The 20,899-nt window shown below is 51.1% G+C and overlaps 1 long non-coding RNA gene across 4 annotated transcripts; it reads left to right on the top strand.

Moving 5' to 3' along the window:
• The first annotated feature begins 11,444 nt into the window (after positions 1-11,444).
• LOC128590164 (uncharacterized) lies at positions 11,445-16,424 on the top strand. Of its 4 annotated transcripts, none has more exons than XR_008381231.1 (5): positions 11,445-12,394; positions 12,561-12,651; positions 15,081-15,631; positions 15,726-15,859; positions 16,061-16,424. It is a non-coding gene; the product is annotated as an uncharacterized LOC128590164 (long non-coding RNA). The 4 variants fall into 4 exon arrangements; XR_008381233.1 differs by having other exon boundaries at positions 11,445-12,434; XR_008381232.1 differs by having other exon boundaries at positions 11,445-12,651; positions 15,081-15,225; positions 15,468-15,631.
• The last annotated feature ends 4,475 nt before the right edge of the window (positions 16,425-20,899 follow it).

The raw sequence follows: 20,899 nt of genomic DNA, 5'->3' as shown, positions 1-20,899 counted from the left end.
CTAGTAAGTGGAAATGCCAACTAGTTGAGTGGGACTTTGAGTCCAGGGTTTCCCGCTGCAGACCACGCGCCCCTCACCGCTTGGGTTGGCTCTGCCCGGCATCAGGACCGGATAGGTCCCGCAGCAGCCTCCTGCGGGCAGGGAGGAGGCCTTGCTACCAAGGAAAGTGGAGATCCCTGGGTAGACGGGAGGGCGGTGTGAGGACACAGACTCCGGGCTGGAGAAGCGCCTGCTGGGCTCCGCGCCGAGCCACACCCTCTCCGGACCCCAGGGTCAGCCTCTGGGTGCTCAGAGGTGCTTCAACCCCAGCAAGTCCCAAGCAGAGCCGTCATCTGCACCCACCGGTCCTGCTGGTCCTCCTGAATCCGACGGATGTTAAGGGAATCATCAAATTCCCTCTTTCCTCCAGGGTTGGGAGCATCAGAGCACCCCTTCCCCTCATCGTTTAAAAGTGCTCAAACAGATCGCCAGTTCTCCAGGAACTGCTTTTGGAGCTGTTTCCATATCTGCAAAATCGGGATAGGAATATGAAGAAATAAATAAGTTATTAGGTAAACAGATGTTATTGTCATCATGTAACAGAAGAGAAAGCTCAGCCTTGCAGGACCATTGGAATATCATGTTAGATAATTAGTAAAGAGCTTTCAAAAGCCTTCTCAGGATCTCAGGGGGGCCTGCTGGTGAGTCAGGGTATTTGAGGCCTCTGGGCTAGGTCAGGATGGGGGCTGCGACCAGCCACCTCAGTCAGTGTGCAAATCAGGGTTTTCACACCCCATGTGGTCTGGTTCTGTGGTTTCCATTTCTCTACCACATGCCTTCCTATCGTTTGCAAAATTAATAAATCAACAGTTGATGTCCAGACTGTAAGTTACTTATGAGCAGAAGTTAAAATTTTTTTTTTATACTTTAGTGTATTTCTTTGAACTAGTGATTTTAAAAACATGTATGAAGATGATACATGGTCATATGTGATGAAGATATTTGGCAAAGAACATACGGACTACAAGAAAATAATATTCTCTTTTATTCCTATTCCCAACCCCACCCCTAAAACCAGTCATTATTAAGGAGTCCTGTGTGTGCTCTCTGAATTAGTGCACGTGGGCTCAAACCACTCCAGCTGTTGGAACTCCAGCCAGGTGGATGATTTGCTTGCTGTATTATTCTGGGCTCAATTCTCTCTCTATAATGGGGAATAGTAATAGGATCTTCATATTTTTAATTGCTGCAGAGTATCCATTCCATGAATTACCAGTCTTCTATTGATGGAAGGTTAATTTTAGATATTATTTGCTATGTAAGTGATTCTGCCATAAATATATCAGTAGGTAATTCTTAATGTCATTCACACACACATATATATATATTTACGATGGTGTATAAATATCATTGTACAGACATATATATCATTGTATGTACATATGCCAATATATCTGTAGAATAAAATTCTAAAATTAGAATCCTTGAATCAAACTATGTACATAGTTTTTAAGAGAAAATTCTAAAATTAAAAACATTAAAATTACAGCAACAGGGGAGGCTAAGAAGAGAGGAATATTTGAGCCCAGGAGTTTGAGACCATCTCTACAAAAATGAAAAAAAAACCCAAAACATTAGCTAGATTATGGCGGCACGTGCCTATAGCCTTAGCTGCTTGGGAGGCTGAAACAGGGAGGACACTTGAGCCGAAGAGCTGGAGGCTGCAGTGAGCTATGATTGTGCTACACTGCTCCACCCTGGGTGACAAATGAGATTCCTGTCTCCAATCAATCAATCAATCAATAAAGTTGAAACAATTTATATTTATAAATAAAGTTGAAACAATTTTAAAGTTATGGAAAGTTGCAGGTATGATACAAAACTCCTCTTCCCCCAGCCATTTGTGATCAGTTGCTGACAGGATGGTTCAGTGTATATTTTATGCAAACAAGGACAACCCTCTATACAACTGCAATTGAGGCTGGGTGCAGTGGCTCATACCTGTCATCCCAGCACTCTGGTAGGCTGAGGAAGGAGGATCCCTTGAGCCCAAGAATATGAGATGTGCCTGAGCAAGAGTGAGAGTCCATCTCTACTAAATATAGAAAAATTAGCCAGGCTTTGATGTGGGTGCTGTAGTCCCAGCTACTCGGGAGGCTGAGGCTGGAGGATCGCTTGAACCCAAGAGTCTGAGGTTGCTGTGAGCTATGACGCTACAGCACTCTAGCTTGGGCACAGAGTGAGATTCTGTCTAGAAAAACAAAACAAAATAAAACAAAAGTGCAATTGAACCATCAAAAATTGTTGAACGATACGTCACTATTCTCTAATCATCAGAACCCTTTCAAATGTTGCCAGTTTTCTCACTAGTATTCTTTACTGCCAAGATACGCCTCCTTCAAAGAGGGTCAATTCCTTGGCCTTTGAATTTCACAATTTTGTGCTGTTTAAGTATTACAGGCACTGATTCTGTGGAACGTCCCTGGATTTGGCTTTGTCTGCTATTTCCAGGGTTCTGCATCTCCAGCAGGAATCTCCCAGAAGGGAGGCGGGTTTCTTTCCCACCTGCTGTCAGGGCCCATGGATTCCACTGGCCTTATCACTGCTAGTGCTGGTCTCTGCATGAAGACACCATCTTCCATCCTTCTCCATGGGCGAGTCACTTCCTTCCTCTGTAATCTATAGGTACTTTGTGGGGAGGGGTGTATCCATCTGCAATTTTCATATACAGAGTCAAATGGCAGCAGAGACCCCCCCAGTTTCCCAGGCAACCCCAGGATGCCTATTGGTGGTGCCCTCTGGCTCCCTAACTCTTTGCCAGGCTCTGCCACCTCCCCTTATCTGTTCATTTGTCTGAGGCTTGCTTTCTCTTTTGGAGGACCATGTGGTTCAATCCTGTCTTTTACAGTTGAGGAAGCTGATGCCCAGAGAGTGGTGGTGTTTACCCAAGGTCTCACAGTGAGTCCGAGGCAGCTCATCTCTGCAGCCCTGGGCCGCTCTCAGCTGTAGCAGAACTCAGGGAAGGTCTGGGTGGTGAGTGGGCAGCAGGGGTCTCCTCCCTACCACTTTGTCTTAATGCTGCCTGTCTGGAGACCCTACTTTGGCTGGGATTTAGGAGCAGGCAAGAGAGGGAGGAAAGGATTGTTCCCTTGGCCATGCCAGCAGGAAGCCCACCATGGAATATGGGGCTCAGGGAGGCACCTTTCAATTTCACTATCTGGGGGCCCCCATTTCCAGGGATGACAGGACAGACATGGAGGGGTGGCCTTGGGGTTAGCCTCACTTCTGCTCATGGAGATGGGACCCCAGAAGAGAGAAGGTTCCTGGCCCATCGGGGACCTCACAGACTCTGAAAGTGCCACTTTCCTGTGCAGTGATGGAGTCCACAGTTAGTGCTGAGAAGGCCTTCGGGGCCCCCCTGCCCTTGCCTGCAGGGCCTCTAGGCAGTGGTTAAAACCTGTTCTCTCAGCCCTTCCTGTCTGTCCTCTGGGCTGGTTTGGCATTAGGCTAACCAGAGCATCTGGATTTTTAGATGAAAATCCAGGAAGCTGAATCCATGGAAATCTTAGCCCCGAATCTCAGCCAAGTCCTGTAAACTATTTGTAAATTACAAGAAAATATGTTTTCATCAGATACTGAATATATGTTTCTTCTTTTCCAAATTTGGAAAATTGAGTAAAAAACCCATTTTTGGAAGTGTTCTGGCTTTGCCGTTTCTCAGCTGGGGGCAGGGATCCACAGTTGGGCTGTGAATTGTGCTCTAGGCCTTGAAGGAGTTGGCACCTGTCCCTGCCCCTCCAGTTCTTCAGCACACAAGCTCACGTGACTGAACCCAGAAGCTGAGAACACATGTGGCTCCTGAGCTGTTCTGGTAATGGTGGTGGGGGTGGCGGTAGGGGTTGCAGAACCTCTGGAATGGCACTGGTCTGTTCGTCCGGTCTCCCAACCCTACTGGGCCTTCCTTGCTCTCATTCAGTCCTTTTCTGAATGATGACCTCCCCTCACCTTCCCAAGTCCCACTAACTGTTGGGATCTCTGCTCAACTGTCCTTCGGTCAGAAAAGCACTGGCTGCCTGTCCAGCAGTGCCCATTCCTGCTTCCCCACTGCTCCCTCACGTTTGTGCAGAGGTGTTTTATCCATCATGCCTGTGTGATTATCTGGTGAACCCTGTTGTTCTCCCGCTCTGAGTGCTGGGAAGATGGGCAAGGGACGTGCACCCTGATGTCCCACTGCTTGGTGTATCATGGGCCCTCAGTAAATACTTGTTGATCAATTGGTTGATCTTGTTCAATTGATCAAATTTTCATTTTTGATGTTGCCCTTGATTTCAACTTTGACTGATGGGCATTTTCCATACAGAGCTCTGCCCTTGCCCACCCAGGCAGACCAAGCTCATAGCACTTCCCTGGGGAGCAGGGTCACTGGAGGTGACCTGACGGGAAGGTGGGACCCAGGGCTGATGAGTTGTCCTCACAGGACGCCCTGCTTGCTCTGAGGCCTGTAGCATTCATCGGCCCTTCCTGTGTTTGAGACAGTTGCCCCAGCTCAGCTCTTCCTCATTCTTGAGTGAGTCTGAGGTTACCCTTTGCTTTCTCACTAGGAAGAGTAGAGAGAAAGAAACAGTGTCCTCCACTCAAAGCTCGGCTTCATTTCAAATGCTCCTGCCCCACTTGTTAACTACTTTGGCAAACCATTTTCCCCTTATCTGAACACATAAAGAATTACATTTTGATAAGTGCTTAAAAGGAGCTTTAATTAACCAGTGAGGCCAGCCAAGAAGAATAAAAGAATTGGAAAAATAAAGCCCTTGAATCCAAAGTCATAAGAACATTGAGGGTTTGAGGGTTCTGGAAGCTTCAGCTCATGTGAACCATGAACCAATGAGCAGTTCTTTTAATTTAAATTAACTTAATTAGAAACTTTATACATCAAGGATTCAGGAATTAGGTAGAAATGGTTCAAACCAAAGGAAGAGTTCAGGCAATGAAGTTCACTGCTCCACTCTCAGGAGCTCCACATCTGGAACTCCTGGTGTGTGGTTATGGAGGAGGACAGCGTGAGGGGAACTGGTCCTTGTGGAAGGCCTACTGTGTGCCTACTGTGTGCCCAGCAAGCACACAGTATGTGTGATCTGTACAATATCAATTGGGTAGGTGCCTGACATACCCAGTATCAACTGGGTTGTGCGGATAAGGAAACCAAGGCACTTGAGCAAGGTCACACAGTTAGAGAGATGAGATCAGGTTCAAACCCAGGCCCAGAGCCTCTGAGCCTGGACTTTCAGTGTGCCCTGGGGCAGGCAGCCACCACAATGAGCTTGTTGGGCACCGCAGAGCCTGAGGCAGCAGAACTGATAGGGGCTGCAGAGCTGTGTGGGGCAGACCGGGAGACGCAACTCCAAGCTGCCCTCTGCCTGGGCACACAGTGGAATGCAGTGGGCTGGCCCTGGGGTGCATGCTGCCTGCCATCAGGTGGTGGGCGTCCCCCTGCTCCCAAATAACAACTGTTAAATCAGGCGTTTCAGGGAACAATCCTTTTCATCTCTCCTTCACTCCCATAGTTCACAGAAATGACCTAATTTCAGTTTCAACAGTATGAGTTGCATTTCACTCTTCACTTGAAACTCTTGTACAAATGTTCCAGGATGTTGGCATTGTAGCTCATGACCTCTGTGCAGTGAGATCTGTTATAAGCTCTCTCACTGCACTGCTGTGGCCCTGTTGGTTCAGGGCAGTCTGACCCCGGCACAGGGCTCAGTGGTCAGCACCAGCTGGGGCAGGAGCAGGTTCCGGCAGCATCTAACCCCGCCCCACTACTCAGCACACCCAGGGCCCAAGGCCCGACCCACCAACACTCATCCTTACCGCTGTGCACCCTCACCCCGGGGCACACTGAAAGTCCAGGCTCAGAGGTTCTCAGGCCTGGGTTTGAACCTGATCTCATCTCTCCAACTGTGTGACTTTGCCCATTTGGCCAACTCCTGTCCCCATGTTAAGTCCCCAGTGCCCTACTCTTCCCCCCCCGAACTCAAACCCAGTCAGCATGCAGCCCCATCTTCCACGCTGTCGTCCTCACCTAGCTGGTGGGTCTGCTCGTTTCCGACAGGTGCCTCCCGTTCCGGGTAGATGTGACCCATCACACTGTGCCTCTATACCTTTCTTTTTCTTCCCAGCCGTCCCAAGTTAACTGTCACAACTGGCTCAAATCCTACCCTCAGGAGGCTGGGCCAGCTCACTGGTTTTGAAATGATCTCTGTAAATGCATTCAGAGTTTGGTTAGAATTTTCAGGTATTCAAAATTATTTTAAAACTATAAGAAAAACCCAACACACACCTAGGAAATGAACAACAGGCCCAGGCCTGGCTCCTCAGGCATTCTGTGAAAGGCAGAGGCCTTGGAGCACTGTTTACAGACACCCTTCCCTCCTTCCACCTCAGCACAGACTGTGCTAAAAATCAGACCCAGACTTTAACTGTAAGGGTGCCAAAGGAGGGTTTCCAGAGGACATGCCGGTCGCCAAGTTAAATCTGGATCTCAGATAAGCAATGAGTAATCTTTCAATATAAGTATGTTCTAAATATCACACAGGGCAGCGTTGATATTGTTTTTTGTTTTTATCTGAAATTCAAATGTAACTGAACCTCTTATATTGACATCCCCCAAATCTACAGCAGAATTACAGAGGGAAACCCTGAATAGGTTTTTTACACTTAAGTCAGAGCCTTGATAGGGAAATGTGGAGTCCTGTGACCTGGGATGGAGACATCCCAGCCTGACCCCTGGAGCCCTCTGGGCACAGAGAGGCCGCCCTCACACTTTCTCCAGAGCTGCCTGCCGGTGCCTGGAACTGCACACAACCGTCGTTTGAGATTATGTCTTCTAATACGGTACCCGTTCTCCTCGACAACTGTCCCCATCTCTTTTACTTCTTCAAAACCCATAACCGTGGTCAGGTCCCAGTACAGCCCAAGTGGGAAAATAAAGTTCCTTGTCTAGGAATATACAGCATGTCATGAAAATACCTGTAAGCCTTGGCTGGTACATGTCAGCAAGCTAGATGAGTATGAATGAATTTTGAAGATACAGAATTGAGTTTGATAATTTGGGAGAACTCTCCTATGTCTCAGGATTTAACTTCCTAGCAAGGATACTTGAGAATCCCCCAGATGTGCTGCTGAGATAGCTCTGTGAGAGTGGGTGCGATGTGACGTGGGTACGATGTGACGTGGGTGCGATGTGAGCGTGGGTGCGATGTGATGTGGGTGCAATGTGAGCGTGGGTGCGATGTGAGCGTGGGTGCGATGTGAGCGTGGGTGCGATGTGATGTGGGTGCGATGTGACGTGGGTGCGATGTGACGTGGGTGCGATGTGACGTGGGTGCGATGTGAGATGGGTGCGATGTGCTGTGGGTGCGATGTGACATGGGTGCGATGTGATTGTGGGTGCGATGTGCTGTGGGTGCGATGTGCTGTGGGTGCGATGTGACGTGGGTGCGATGTGACGTGGGTGCGATGTGAGGTGGGTGCGATGTGAGAGTGGGTGCGATGTGACGTGGGTGCGATGTGACGTGGGTGCGATGTGACGTGGGTGCGATGTGACGTGGGTGCGATGTGAGGTGGTGCGATGTGAGGTGGGTGCGATGTGACGTGGGTGCGATGTGAGGTGGGTGCGATGTGAGGTGGGTGCGATGTGAGAGTGGGTGCGATGTGACGTGGGTGCGATGTGACGTGGGTGCGATGTGACGTGGGTGCGATGTGAGGTGGGTGCGATGTGACGTGGGTGCGATGTGAGGTGGTGCGATGTGACGTGGGTGCGATGTGAGGTGGTGCGATGTGACGTGGGTGCGATGTGAGGTGGGTGCGATGTGAGGTGGGTGCGATGTGACGTGGGTGCGATGTGAGGTGGGTGCGATGTGACATGGGTGCGATGTGACGTGGGTGCGATGTGACGTGGGTGCGATGTGATTGTGGGTGCGATGTGAGCGTGGGTGCGATGTGAGTGTGGGTGCGATGTGACGTGGGTGCGATGTGAGAGTGGGTGTGATGTGACATGGGTGCGATGTGAGTGTGAGTGCGATGTGAGCGTGGGTGCGATGTGACGTGGGTGCGATGTGACGTGGGTGTGATGTGAGTGCGGTGAAGATGCTACTCTTGCCTTCTGAGTACTGAGTAAGAGCTTAGAAGGCTTGGGTGCAGGAATGTGAGAAGGGACTTGCCTTGTAAGATCAGTGTCTCTACCACTTGACTATGTTCCTGAAGAGGGCACAGAGGACACTCTCTTCACCAAAGGGACAAGATATGCATCAGTGGGGAGGGGGGGTGCCTGCACCTTTTGGCGACTCAGTACGGTGCCCTCTGCGATCAGTGATCACAGTACAAAATTAGGCCATGGAACTGCCCTCGCTAGTGTCAGAGGGGACACTGGGATTCTGAAATTGTGGATTAGAGATGTTCAACTATTTGAGACAACGTGGGCAGAAAACCCAGTAAAGCAACCAAAGTTCCTTTACCCTTGAGTATCTAGGGCAGGCGTCCTCAAACTTTTTAAATGGGGGGGGGGGCGAGGCGGGGCAATTCACTGTCCCTCAGACTGTTGGAGGGCCGGACTATAGTTTAAAAAAAAAAAAAAACTATGAACAAATTCCTATTCACTCTGCACATATCTTATTTTGAAGTAAAAAACAAAACGGGAACAAATACAATTCACACTGCTTCCTGTGGCCCGTGGGCCTCAGTTTGAGGACGCCTGATCTAGGGGGATGGCTAATGGACCATTGTATTCTTTGGGGTCAAAAAATTAGCAGCCACCTAAGGCACTGCTTGAGGACACACACAGAAGAATCGAGCACTGGTGAACCGAGGCTGATATCAGAGGCTGCAGTGAAAACATCACTGCCCCTCACTCACTTTCCGTATCTAAATCACTTTTCATACCTGGGTTCTCAGACCCAGAGCCCACCGACTAAAGGAGAAGCCAGGTCCCTTTGAAGAAGGATTTTACAATGTCACTAATACATGCCATAAATATTCTATATTCCTTCCCCAGAGAGATCTACGGCTGCTTTCAGAGGAACTGTCCATTTGGGAAAAGGAAGTGTGCCAACACTGGAGGGTGACTGGGTACAGATTTTGAGCTGACACTAGTCGGGGGGGGGCCACCACACCATCACCAGAAAAGAAGATCTGAAACAGCTTGTACATGGGAAGGACGGCAGCACACCTTCTATTGTCCCAGAGCTATTTCAGAGCTGACTACTGTTACAATATAATCCTTAGAAACTTTGAGCATGCTGGTCTAACATACGATGATTATTTTCTTTTTTTGTAGACAGAGTTTTACTTTATGGCCCTCGGTAGAGTGCCGTGGCATCACACAGCTCACAGCAACCTCCAACTCCTGGGCTTAGGCAATTCTCCTGCCTCAACCTCCCAAGTAGCTGGGACTACAGGCGCCCTCCGCCATGCCCGGCTATTTTTTTGTTGCAGTTTGGCCAGGGCTGGGTTTGAACCCACTGCTCTCGGCATATTGGGCCGGCGCCCTTCTCACTGAGCCACAGGTGCCACCTGATGATTTTCTTAATGAGGCCTGATGAACAGGAGATTGTTAAGGATGTGGCTACTCTGGTAGGACATACACATCAGGGTCTGCAAGGCCAGTCCACCACTCACACCTCGGTGGGCAGTCTGCTCTGTGGGCAGTGACAGCAGCCTGGCCAAGGCCACCTAACCAGGCTCCAGGAGACAATCCCATCTGCCAGCAGCAGCAGCAGCAGCAGCAGCAAAGCCACGCGTCTCCCTGCCCTCCACCCAGTGGCATGAGGAGAACCAGGCCCAGTGGCTTCTGCCACTTGCCCAGAAGGTCACCTAGTGGTAGTAGGTGGCCCAGGGAAGTGACTCCTGCCCCTGCTGACACCACACCAGGGGTGGAATGGGAACCCTGGGAGCACCAGAAGAATGAAGCACATCCTAGCAACACAGCAGAGGCCCAGAAACTAAACTGTCAGCTGAAGGGAAGCTCACCAAGTAAGCCAGGACCTCTACCTAAACCTGAGCAGGGTGACTGCCAGCGAACACGAGAGATTTAGCTGGAATCAAGTCTCCATACATAACAACCAGATGACCAGGATGCAATACAAACTCACCAAGAACCAGGAAAACCACCTGAGTGAGAACAATCAATAGATGCCAATGCTTAGATAAGCAGGATGTTGGAATTATGTGATAAGAATTTTAACGCAGTATTATAAATACGCTTCATAAGTTAACACCAGTATTTCAAATATCAATGCCATAAAAAGGCCTCAACGATCAATTTCATAGGATTGATTTACAAAACACTAATTAATACTTAAAATCAGGAGACCAGTAGTCACCCACTCTCTATGTGATCCGTGTTCAGAGTTTCAACCTCACTGCGTTGATTTCTCGGTCTTCAGGTGGAAGCCTTATATCCTGGGACGGTACCTTGGCAGATCCTGCAGGCGGTCTAACCATGTGCCCTTTGTACCGACAGAACCCTGACTACAAGGAGATGAGACCCCTGCAGCGAGGAAGCACCTCTCCACACCTTTCTGGCCCCAGAGGGTGCTGGGGACAGTTTCCCTTCCAGAACAGACACGAAGCCCTTGCTAGCAGGAAGCCCCTGTCCTCTCTGCTTGCCTCTTCTCCCAATCTGGAGCTCGGATGTGGGGTCTGTAGCTGGCGACCAGGACCAGGGGGAGACAGCCAAGGGGCCAGTGAGGACAGGGGTGGAAAGCTAGGCTGCTGCCCTGACGCCATCCCTGCGCTGGGCTTCCGGGCTGGCCGGCAGCCTCCGAACTCCCTGGTATGGGAGAAAAACAACATCCGTGTCTTTAGGCCACGGTCACTTGGGTCTTCTGAGCTGGAGGCTGAATGCATTCCTGGGGGACTGAATGAGGAAGATGAGGAGGGTGGAGCGCAGCCTCTGTGCCCGGTTCCGCAGGACCTACACGTTCAATCACAGTGAATTCTCTCTACTGCCAACCGCGGTAGGCCCCGGTGCTGCCTTCATTGCGGGAGGACTGAATGAGGCGAGGGTCCTTGCCTGGCTCAGGGAACACCAGATCCCTGTTTTCTGTTAACAGTCACAGTGAAGGGTTTTGCTGCGTTAGCGCGCAGTCCCAGGAGCGCGCTCGGCACGCTGAAATTGCCCCCTCCCTTCCTGCGTCCTTCCCAGGTGCCGGGAATAAGGGGAGAGACAAAGGTGGAGGAGAGTCCCCTCCCCGCTCCCAGGATTGGAGCTCGGCCTCTAGGCCTATGCCAGGATCCTCCCGGGACATCCTCATTCTCCCTGCTGCGCGGGGCAAAGCCTGAGCCCCACCGGCGCCCCCAGCCCCAGTCGCCTCCGGGCTGGTCCCTGCGGGGACTCCTCCGTGCCGAGAGGGGGCGACAGAGGCCGTCAGCGGCCGGCCGCGGGGCCAAGTTCCTGCCCCAGGCGGCGCGCGGCGCGGGACGCTCAATCCGCCCAAATCCGCGGGGCCCCGCCTCCTGCCCGGGGTGACCTGGGTTTCCCCGCGCGCAACGCCCGACATCTTCCGCTGTGCGGCCTGAGCTCAGGGGACCCTGGCAGCCTCGGGCAAGGGTCGTGCGCGCGGAGGTCCCGGTGCAGGGCGCCGTGAACGCGGCCGCCCCCCAGCCCGGGTCTGGCGCCCGCCTACTCGCCGTTCCGCTGGCGGCGCCCTTAGCTCAGACCCTAACGTCAGGCGCCGCGCCCCCGCGTCTGTCGCCTGGGGCTGAGCAGCCGCTGCCCTCGGGACCGGCCGTTCGCCGCGGCCAGGGCCCCTGCAGCCCTCCAGGCTTTCTTCCCTGCATTCAGCCCCGCGCTGCTTCTAGGAGACTTTCATCGCCACAGGCAGATGCCCGGATCAGTGACGACCATGAACTTTAAAACCCTGAGGGGCCCCTGCTTCTGTCCTCTAGGCCGCGAATAAATGGCTGTGGGAGGCCAGCCCCGGGCCCTCCATCCAACTCTTATTATCCACAGTAGTTACTTGAAAGCTTTGTTTTTAGTATCAAATTAAAAAAATATATCTCTTAATGCGCCTTCCTGGTTTGCTGGCGGCAGAAGCCACTGCGTGGTCAGAGGCCACAGGGCTGCACCACTTGGTTTTCTCTTTCCCGAGTCCCGCTAGGGGAATCCCGGGGCTGGGCGCCGGAAGTGCTGGGGATTCCTGCCATCCCCACGCACAAGGTCAAGATCTCTGGCCAGCGGCCCATCCCAACTCCCAGGACCTCTAGGCCTGCAGAGGCCCCCAGGGACCCACCCACAGCGCCTGGGACCCTCCGGCTTCCCCACCAACCCCGTCAAGCAGCCACTCCTTTCTGGCAAAGGAGCCGCCTGTGGAGACCAGGCCCCTTCCTACCCATGGACAGTATTTCTGGCCGCAGTTGCTGGGTGACTAGTGGAGGGAGGGCTGGGTACAGGGAGTACCCAGGTGGGTGGGCCAGGTGGGCTGGGCGTGGCAGGGAAGGGGCCAGGCATTGTTTCAGCTGGGGCAGAGGGGCGGGACTGGGCTTGACTCTGCCTAGGGAACATGAAGAGAGTGTCTCCTCGTGTCCAGGGTGTTCAGAGACCGACGAATCTGGGGTCGCTGTGGTGGGGGAACGTGTCCTGAGGTCCAAGCCACTTCCTGAGGATTCTCCACAGAGAAGGTGGGAAGTGCCCCTTGTTGTCTGCTCACCTGCAGTGTCTCTTACGTGTGGGCTGCCCTAGTGCTGCCGTCTCACCTGGGCTGAGGTTTTGCTGGGTTTAGTCTGTCATGGTGCCCTGGCCCTCCCAACAGCGCACTGTTAGTCCACAGGGAAGCTAGGGTGCTGGAGCTCCTGCCTGGGAACAGCTCCCTACCTCCTGGAGGCTTTCCCTGGGTACCCTCCCTGCCAGCCAGGGTCAGGGCCGGAGAAAGTGGGTGGTGGTGCTGCAGGGACTCTGATAAAGACAAAGGTGTAGGCAGAATTAAGAGAAACCAGCAAGGGGGGTGAGGCACCCCCAGAGCTTTGACACCTCAGGCCTGCAAGGGACAGATGAGGGTGCAGTTTCCAGAACATAGGGTGCGGCACTGTGAGAGAGGCTGCTCCCCCAGGGCTGTGGGGTACAGCACAACCACAGCCAGTGGGCAGGGGAGATGGGGTCCGTGCCATGCATGGCCCTGTCTCCCCTGCTTCCGGGCCTGTGCTGGCTCCCTCTTGGCCGAGACCCCCGGGAGGCCAGGGCCCTGGGGCCAGTTGATGCAGGCTGTAGTGGTGGGTGGCAGGGATGCAGAGCAGGGTGGAAAAGGAGAGAAAGCATTGGGACCAACAACGTCCTGCATGGGGTGGGAGGGAGGCCCTGGACGGGGTTTCTGAGTGTCCAGGATCTCTTTCTGCCCAGCCTCCTTGCTGTCTGGGGCATCTCAGTGGCTCCTAATAAGTAACATCTGATACTGTGAGAGGCTGCTAACTGCATCCCAGGTCCCTCTGACCACACAGGCCATGTGGCTTCCTGGGCGGGCCATCTGGAGGGTTACAGGAGTCCAGAGGAGCCTCCAATGAGGAGGTAGCGCTCCATCCCTTAGCCCCTCAAAGCAGCATCATTCTGTCCCCAGCAGTATCCTTGGCACTCAGAATAATGTCTGCCTGCAGTGGGCCTTAACAGAAGCTACTGAGTAAGTGGTAACCCGGGCCTCACTGGATAATTCTAGGGGAAAGGCTACATTTCAGGAGTACAGGGTAAGGTGCAGTGTAAGAGTGGTACCTGGGGTTCTGTGAGTGGGGTGCTGTCTGGCTCCAGGCAGAGCTCAGCCTTCAAATCAAACCCCAGGCCTAGCCAAAAGTGACCTGCCTCCTCTGCATGTTGAGTGACAACTGTCATGCCAGGAGGAGTCTCTGATATCGGGCCCTGTGCCTGCACTTAATGTCACTTACACGATCTCATTCAGTTCCTACAATAATCTCATGGAGTGGGTGTTGTTACTAACACCCCCATCCTATAGAAAGGAAGATGGAGGCTCAGGGAGGTCGAGTATCAGTTAAGTGACTTTCCACAGTCTCTGGACAGTGCCGGTAGAGAGTGCTGGAGCAGTGTTTGTGCTTCTCTGCAGCATGGCTTCTTCTAGAAGGTCACCAGGCCCCTGGGGTCCCTGTAGTGGTCCTGGGGAACACACAACTGAGGGTCAACTCTGCTGGCTCCTGATTTGGTGATGGCTGAGCCAGGTCCTTGGCCAGGGTCAACTTGGTCTGCTTCACGCAGCAGGGCATGTCCCTTCCACCTCTCTAATATCCTTTCCTGGAGACTCTCCTTCCAGCCCCTGTCATAGCCTTGCCCAGCCCCTAGAGCCCCTTCCTGGAACATACCCCTAAGAAGTCGGGTGTTCTGATCTCTCTCCACAGTCAAACGCCCCCCTCAGCCTCTGCCATGTTGAATCTTTAGGGCCAGGACTTCCTCAGCATCCCTTGGTGGCCTGTTGGCCTTGGAACGTAACAGACCACTCTCTGGGACTAGAATCTGTGCTGCCTGGTGGCTCATCAGTGAACGGAGGAAGAACTATTGCCCCAAAGGCTGAAGTTTCAGGAGCTGGTGCCCTGCAGGCCTCTGTCTATGAGGCTGCTTCACCTCACCAGACTCCTGGGAGCAGTTGCCTTCTGAACTGGGGTGCTTCTAGTTCCAGGCCTTAAATGACAGGTCTCCCAAACCAGCTGGGGCCACCTGCTCGGTCCCTCGGCCCTCTGAGGCCCTCTCCTGGCCAGTGTAGGTTACTGTGGCTGACCCTACAGGCCTGAGGACCCAGGATGACACCACTGACAAAGAGCAGCCACCCAGGGCCAGGCCTTAACTCCAGCTCTGTGTAGGAGGCACCAATCTTTCTGAGATTGGGAGCCTCCCGTCCCTACTGCCAGCAGCGTAAGTGGATGTGGGGTGGTCCGACCCCACTTCCGTTAGTGTCTGAGGCTGCTATAATCACATTATAGACTCCTGGGCACTTATGTGGCAGGCTTTAGTGCTTTGCTGTGTATGATCGTTTGCTGAAGGCCTGCCACAGCTTTGGGTGTCTGGTTTCAAGCTGATGGTCTTTGGAAGCTTGTAATGTCTCTGCCTGATTTCCCAGGCTGAATGATTTCAGACATCTGGGTGCCGGAGTCAGAGATGGTTCTGCCAAAACTTCCTGAGTGTAAAATCCGGATTGGAGCCTGCTGGCTTGGGAACCCTCTTCCTGCATGAGCTTCCCATGTCAGGCCGCAGTAGCCCACCAGGTGTGTCCTCACTGAATGCTGAAGGTAGATCCCTGGCAGGGTGGCCTGGTGGGTGAGCTCTGTCCCCAGGAAGCCCCAACTGTGAGTACTCCCCTCCCACACCCCCACTCTCAGACCCCATAGAAAGCAAAGGTCAAGGGTGAGTGTTTGGAAACTGAGCAGTGGCTTCCCTGCTAAGAGGAGTCCGTGCTTGGAGGCCTAGAGAAGATGGTCCAATTCCATAGCTGCTCCTCTTCTTTCAGGCGAGGTCTCGAGTGAAACATTTCCAGTACTCAACTGTGCTGTTTAATTTGGTTCTTTTCCTCTGGTCCTCTGAGTGTTGATCAGAGCAGAAGATTCTCTCCTGGCCTTTCTGAGGTGGCCCATCCCTGCCTGTGTTGTACTGAGTTTAGGAGACTCATCGCTGGTATGAGCTTTCTTTTTTCCCCCTTCCTTCTCTCCCTTCCACTTTTATGACATAATACTAAAACAGCATTCAAAGTCATTGCCCCCCTTCTCAGCTATCCGCATACCCAGAGATACAGTTGCTGTCAGCCAAGAAGGGTCATTTTGCCACATGAGAGCCTGATGGTCGGAGGAGCAGCTGGTGTGCAAGAATCTGGACTTGTGCAGTGAAGGCAACGCCGGCACCAAGGTGAGACCCAGATGGAGGTCAACCAAGTGAAAGTCAGGGATGCCTGTGCCTCTGACTTGCTGGCCCAGCTTGGTTCCATTGGAACTGAGGTGATATTGGCTTTATGTGGCCAGTCACCAGGTGGGCAACTGGAGGTCCCCCTTGCTAGGAAACGGGGAGGTGAGGTCCAACCAGTTGACAAACCCAGGGTTTTATTCCCAGCTCCCTATCTGTTCATTAACTGAGGCTGAGTGAGCTCCTACAGGCAGGAAAGACGCCTGAGCTGCAGAGTCAGGTGTAGCCCCAAGTAACATTGTGGCACTGACAACATCCATCTGCTGTACTCCGTGTCCCTGGCCATGGCCTCTACTGGAAATTTCTGCCCAGTGTTCCAGATGTCCAGCTCCTATACTGACAGCCCTACTCCTGCTGATCTTTTTCTGTTCCCTTCCCCAGCCCAAGGATTGACCCTTCCCTTTGTTCTGTCTCCAACAGTGGCTGGGCCAGGACCACCATTGTTACTGTCTGGATTTTAACTTGAGCCTGAACTCCCATGGGTTTGTCAAATGAGGTGAGAGAAGTTAAATAAAAATTTAATTCGAATTATTTTGCTTTCTTGAAAATGAATGAGCTGCAATGTTAAGGGCTACTATATAGTTACAGTAATCAAAACTATATGGTCTTAGGGCACAGAGAGACACAGGGCAGTGAAACGAAGCAGAAGAGCCAGCATAGAATCACACAGCTCTGCCCACCTCATTATCTGGCAAAGGTGCAGAGGGCACTTGGAAGGGAAAAGAGGAGCCTTTCCACAAATGGTGTTGGAGCAACTGGACATCCACGGGCAAAGCCCCAAACCTCAACCTAAACCTCACACGTCATACAAAAAATAACCCGGGATGGTCACAGACTTAAAATGTGAAACCTCTAAACTTTTAGGAAAAAAGCAATTAAGAGAACACATCTGGGCTGAGGGCAACATGAGGAGTTAGTTTCCTGACTTCACACCAAAGGCACAGCCATAAAAGGTTACAGCTGAAAATGGATGCATCGGACCCCTTCAAAACTAAAAATTCTTGCTCTGTGAAAGATTCTGTTAAGAGATGAAGGGGAAACCTCCACACCAGGGGGACATGTTTGCAAATCACACACTCAACCAAGGATTAGTATTTAGAACACATAAAAAGAACTTTTAAAGCTTGGTGGTAAAAAAATCCAAGTAGTCCAATTAGAAAATGGGCCAAGGAATTGGACAGATATTGCACTAAAGAGGCTACACAGATGGCAGATAAACTCGTGAAAAGATATTCAACATCTTTAGCCATTAGGAAAATGCAAACTCAAACTACAGTGAGCTATCATATACCTAAACACAACATGATTAAAACAAAAAATGGTGATAACACCCCAAGCTGGTGAGAATGTAGAGAAACTGCTGATAGAAATGGCACAGCTCCTCTGGGAAAGAAAACAGCAGTTTTTGTTTTTTAACAAAACTAAACATGCCGGTACCAAATGACCCAGAAACTGCATTATCAGTTATTTGTTCCGGAAATTAAAAAACTTGGTATTTACGTGGGAGCCTGTATAGAAAAGTTCATAGAAGATTTATTTATATGAACCCCAAACAAGAAATGAATGTCTTTCAGTGGGTGAGAGGTTACACAAACTTTGGGACATCTATATCTTGAAATACTACTCAGCCATAGAAAGGAACACATCAGGGATGCAGGCCACACCCTGGTGACTCTCCAGAGAATTATGCTCAGTCTCGAAAGGTCACATATTACACCTTCCACTCATACAGCCTTCTGGAGGTGAAACGTTTTACAGAGGTGAAGAACCCATCCCTGGTTGCCAGGGCTTAGGGCTGGGGAAAGGAGCAGGTGGTGGAGGCTATGAGAGAGCACACCATGGGTTGCTCTATATCTTGACTGTGAATGTCACATGAATCTACCCGTGGGATAAAATAGCGCAGAACTGAACACACACACACACACACACACACACACACACACACACAGAGTAAACCCATATAAAACTGATGAAGTCTGAACAAGGTGCAGTTTGTATCAAGGTCAGTTTCTAGGTTGTGACGTTGTACTATGGTTATGCAGATGTCACCACTGAGGGAATTAGATGGTATATAGGGTCTGTCTATTACCTCTTTCTTTTTTTTATAATTTATTTATTATTAAATCATAGCTGTGTACATTAATGCAATCATGGGGCACCCTACACTGGTTTTATAGACCGTTTGACACATTTTCATCACACTGGTTAACATAGCCTTCCTGGCATTTTCTTAGTTATTGTGTTGAGACATTTATATTCTACATTTACTAAGTTTTACATATACCCTTGTAAGATGCACCGCAGATGTAATCCCACCAATCACCCTCCCTCCGCCCATCCTCTCCTCTCCCTCTCCCCCTTCCCCATATTCTTAGGTTATAATTGGGTTATGGCAAAGCCATAAATTAGTTTCATACTGTCTATTATTTCTTATGACCACATCTGAATCTACAATTATCTCAAAATAAAAATTTGAAAAATATAGATTATAAGAGAAATGAAACCTTGTATACAAATATTCATAGCATAATTGCCCACAGCTGGAAACCATGCAAATATCCCTCAACAGGTGAACAGGTGAGCAAAGTGTGGTGTGTTTGTACCATGGAGCCCTTCTCTGACGTGAACAGGGAACGTGAGGATTCACAGAACAGCCTGAGTCCCATAGGTATCATCCAGTGAGAGGAGCCAGCCAGAAAAGGGTGCGTGGAACATGGCTCCAGTTCCATGAATCTTCAGGGGAGGCAAATCCTATTCACAGTTTAGATAAGTAGTAGTCTGAAGCAAAGAAATGGCACAAGGGATCACAGACTTTTTCGGTGGTGGAAATACTCATTATCTTTGTTAAGGTGCTGGGTCCACATTTTCGTGCATTTGTTGAAACTCATCAAAAGTATATTTATTGTACACAGGTGTACACATTTGCCAAAAGTCATTGAAATGCACGTTTGAAATGGATGCATTTTTGGATACATAATTTATATTTAATCGAAAATAGTAGCTTCTCTGAATTCCAAGTGGGAAGTCTCTGGCGGGGTTGTTGGAGCTGGTTACGGATGTCAGTTTCCCAGCATAGTTTCCCACTGACAACTGGACCAGCTCTATCTGTTCAAGTATTTCTCTGCCTTTTGTAGATAACTCATCCCAGCTGGGCCCTAGCCGTCCCGTCCACTGTGACTCATATGATTAATCGTCTGTTTAAAAGTGTCCTTGGGGAGGAGACATTTGGCACTGGAATTATATACATTGTTATTTCATGGGTAGGCCCCATTCTGTTTACCTCTCAGCTCAAATGGAGTTCCTTTGGGATGAAATCAGGATGTAATTTACACGAGTTTACCAAAGAGTAGCTGGCTGTGGCAGCTGTGGCGGTACACCACTTGGCACTCCCTTCGAGAAAGAACTTGTGGGAAAGTTGGGGTGAGTTGCTGCCAGACACCAGCCTCAGCTCCTTTAGGAGCCACGCGGTGTGGGAGCCAGGCCCCATCGGTGGGCAGCTCCAGCAGGCGTTGGGCACAGCTGGGGTCCCAGCCAATTGTGGGTGCTCCTCAGGGCGTAGCCCCGTGTTCCCCACACTGTGCCCGGTCTCAGGCCTCCCTGCAGCCCTTCCTCCTCCTCTCGGGGTCAGACCCACCTCCCGCCCCATCTGAGGCTGTGTCCTCCTCCATCTGCTCTCCGGATGCTGCCCACGGCTAGTCTCCTGTGCAGTCACCCGCCTCTGTCACGGCCTGTGCTTCCCAGGGGACCAGAAGTCACCGGTCACACTTGCTACCCACCTTTTCAGCCAGGTCAGGCCCAGACAGCAGACTTGGTGCTTGGCCCAGTCACCCCTTTCACTGTAGTTTTGCTTTTTGTAGTTTCAGTTGCCCATAGTCACTGCGGTCTGAAAATAGTAAATGGAAAATTACAGAAATAAAAAATTCATGGGTTTTATTTATTTTATTGAGACAGAGTCTCACTATGTGGTCCTCGGTAGAGTGCTGTGGTGTCACAGCTCACAGCAACCTCAAACTCTTGGGCTTAAGCAATTCTCTTACCTCAGCCTCCCAAGTAGCTGAGACTATAGGCACCTGCCACAAATAGCCCTATTTTGGGCTATTTTTTTTTGTTGTTGTTGTTGTAGTTGTCACTGCCGTTTAGCAGGCCCCGGCTGGATTTGAACATGCCAGCTCCAGTGTATGTGGCTGGCGACCTAACCACTGAGCTACGGGTGCTGAGCCGATTCATAAGTTTTAATTTGCCCACACTCTGAGTGGTGCGATGGACTCTCACGCCATCCCACTCTGTCCCACCTGGGACGTGAACCGTCCCTTTGTGGGATGTGTGTCCATACTGTCTGCGCCACTCTCCTGCGACTTAGTAGCTGCCTCTGGTCGTCAGGTAGACTGTGGTGGCTTCCTGGTGCTGTGGTGCAGACACCCCCCTTACTTTACTTAATAACGGCCCCAAAGCACAAGAGTGGTGACTGCAGTCATTGTTCTATTTTATTTTTAGTTGTTCTTGTTAATCTCTCACTGTACCTGATTTATGAATCATACTTTCTGGTTGGTACATATTTCTAGGAGAGTAGACGGTATAGAAAGGGCTTGGCACTGTCTGTGGTTTTAGGCATCCACTGGGGGCCAGAGAAGGGGGATTAGTACATTTCAAATCCAGGACATGAAGCAGAGGGTGTCTGCACAGGTGTGTGGAGAGGTAAGGCAGAGGGACAACAGCAGGACTTGCTCTCCCCGCAGGGAGGAGGGCTGTGGGGCCCTGACCTGGGGGAAGCTGGACTCATGTCTAGGGAGAGCCAGAGCCCCAGAGGGATGGGCTGTGTGGGGAGAGCTGGAGCCCTGGGGGACGTGCGGCCACTGCCTCATGTGTCACGTAAGTAATGGTGACACCCTAGCCCCCTCCTGTGCCCCTCCAGCCCTGTCTAAACCACAGAGGTTAGAGGACAATGAGCCTGGGGAACTGTATTTCCCTTTGATGCAAAGTAGAGGA

This window comes from Nycticebus coucang, chromosome 7, assembly GCF_027406575.1.
Source record: "Nycticebus coucang isolate mNycCou1 chromosome 7, mNycCou1.pri, whole genome shotgun sequence".
Taxonomy (NCBI): domain Eukaryota; kingdom Metazoa; phylum Chordata; class Mammalia; order Primates; family Lorisidae; genus Nycticebus; species Nycticebus coucang.
This window is presented reverse-complemented; position numbering and strand designations above follow the sequence as displayed.